Source organism: Glycine max, chromosome 13 (assembly GCF_000004515.6).
Source record: "Glycine max cultivar Williams 82 chromosome 13, Glycine_max_v4.0, whole genome shotgun sequence".
Classification (NCBI taxonomy): domain Eukaryota; kingdom Viridiplantae; phylum Streptophyta; class Magnoliopsida; order Fabales; family Fabaceae; genus Glycine; species Glycine max.
The window spans coordinates 30,695,262-30,698,274 of record NC_038249.2 but is presented as its reverse complement, the minus strand read 5'-3'; positions in this window follow the sequence as shown (position 1 = coordinate 30,698,274).

Below are 3,013 nucleotides of genomic sequence, written 5' to 3'. Positions count from 1 at the left end.
CAATAAAAAAAATCTTTTAGAGTAATCCAACAACAAGTGAGACCTAAAACAAATTTTAAGAAAAATGTTTTATTTTAAATGAGAAAACTATATTCGGGATCTTTTTGTCAACAAAGGTGATATTTTCTTCTAATAAATAAAAAAATTTAAAAAAAATATTTTTGTTGATGGACCTAAAGCTTGTGCTTGAGTTGCTTTATTATCCTCTGACCGACTCTACCTTTTATTTTCTTAACTAATGTCTCAACTCTCAAGGACACAAGTTAACATTGGTCTTAATATTATTAGTTTAGTTAAATTGTAATTTTGAATTCGTAATTTTGATCCCCTATAATTTTAAATTCGTAATTTTGGTCCTCCTATTTTTAAATCAAAATATTTAGTTTTTTATTTTAAAAAACAAGTAATTTTGATCATTTCATCAGTTGACTATCTAAAGTCAAATATTAATTTTGATGTGACATGTGAATGCTAACGTATAACTTATGTAAGTAATTGACATGATGTTTATGTGGAAAAAGATGAAATAAAATGAAAAATAAAAAGTGTTTTAATAAAAATTGAACTCATGATCCTTTATTTATAGATAAGGTAGTAAACCACAAACATACTTATTTTGTTTAGTTAATTATATTAACATTATTTTCTATGTATCATTAGTTAAGAATTTTTTTTTCAAATTATCAAAATTTATAATTAAAATATATTTAATATATAAATCATTTTAATGTAATAAATGTTTCACTTTGGATGGTCAACATACAAAAGACCAAGATTACTTATTTTTTTAAAATAGGAGCGTACTAAATGTCTTGATTTAAAAATATGGAAACTAATATCGTGGATTTGAAATTATAAGAAGACCAAAATTATAATTTAACCTATTATTTTTTAACACTCGAAATTAAGACATCCGTCAAGCATTTAATTAGTCAATTTTAGAAGAATGCTTCATTTTTAGAAGAAAAGTTATTCAGAAATCAAGATCAAACAAATTTGGTTGAGTATTCTAGTGAAATCATAAAAAAAAAAAGTAAAGTTAAATAGTATATTTAGAATATAGAATAAAATCAAAATATTATCCTATATCATATTTAATAAAAAGGATTTTTATACTATTTTTATTTTTATTATTTTGGAACATTGGAAAGACATGAGTCACATTTTAATTAGTAATTTTTATAAAATTGTGTAAAACAAAATATTATCTAATTGTAGAATATTCACATTAATTGATTTTTAAAAAAATATTGATGCTCCCTTATTAAGAAATAATATCTAAAAATTAAATGAAGATAAGTGAAATTTGATTGAGTATTCTAGTCAGATCATACGACACAAGATATCACCTATGATATAGAACATTTGTAACAAAATTGATATGAACCAAAAGTTTTAATGATTGAGAATAAATTTTCAAATCTCAATTAGGATTGTCTTTTTGAATGATTTATTTCAAAATTATATTAGTACTAATTAAGAATATTATTATTTATTTTTTATTCATTTAAGTATGAGAAGAATTTCAAAATAACTCACACACAGTTCAATCAATTAAACTAGACCAATTCACATTGTTCAACTAATTGAGCTAAATTCCTTGATTCTCTATCATAATAAAAATAATTATTGTATTCCATCAGTTATCAATGTTTTAATGATTTGACCGGTGATTGATGACCGGTTCAAGGTTCAGTGGTTCAATCGTAGTTGAAGTGTGGTTAAATCGATTTTTTTTATAAATATTCTTTAATATTTTAAGTAACAAAATAATATGTAAATAAAAAAATAAGATCTAAAATTTATAAATTACTATTAATGATTAAATTATGTTTCATAAGAAAAACTAATAACAGTTCAGAAAATAGTTGATACTTATATGAAATATTTAAAAATATATTTTTATTTATCTTTAAAAAAAAACAATGTATGTTTCAACACAGATTTTGGCTTATTTTATACCGATTTAACCAATTCCCACTAGTTAGGGAGTGCTTTGATTCTGTTTAGAGTCTCCGATCACTTGATTGATTCTTGATTCAACTGGTTGAATCAACCCGTGTGATCAAATTTAACAACATTAATTGGATCTAATTTATAAATAAAAAAAGCTATTTTCACACTTATTAAGAAAACGAGTCAATTTCATTAAATTGTGTTAATCCAATTAAAAATAAACTTTTGATTTAATGTTATTCCATATCCAATGGATGGGGGATAATAATCACCTTATTTAATCCTTTAACATTATCTAAAATAAACTTTGTTAAATTTCTCTTATTCTTATCACCTTTGAATTCTAATATCATAACAACTTCAAGGCTACATAATAAACCAGGAAAAATAGTTATATAAGAGTAAAGGACATCTTCATCAAATGGTTTTACCTAAAAAATTTGGTCAATCAATCATAAATTAATCTTAAAATATACCTAAACAAAAATTGTTGAAAAGACACGATCATCATATACATACATTAGTTAATATGGGACAATTGTGAAATGGTGTCTTCAAGTACAACATCCCAACAATAAAATGATCTAGTCTCATGTGATATACCATGTTAAAGAGATATTATCAAATAAATGGTTGACTTAGGCTATAACCTAATTTTCAATTGATAAGGAAAACAAATTAAAAGTGTTGATTCTAAGATATTGGAGTTATTTTTTTCTTATCCTCTTAAATGTAAATTAATTTTTTATTATTCTTTAATGTACTTGTAACATACAAAGAAAAGATAAAATAATTAATCATTATTTATAAAAAAACACTATCGACTTTAAAGTATATTAACTTATTGTTTACTTTGATTTCACAAGTTATATCAAAGTCTATAATATCTCAAACAAGGATTGCACTTATTAATTTAATTCGTCTTTTTATAATTAAGGATTTATAAGCTTGAGTTCTTTTTTCTCTCTTTATGAACACATCTTCTTGATATCATAGTTGTATATAATTTTGCTAATTATCTATAATTATATAAAAATTGTCCAACAATTGGACACAC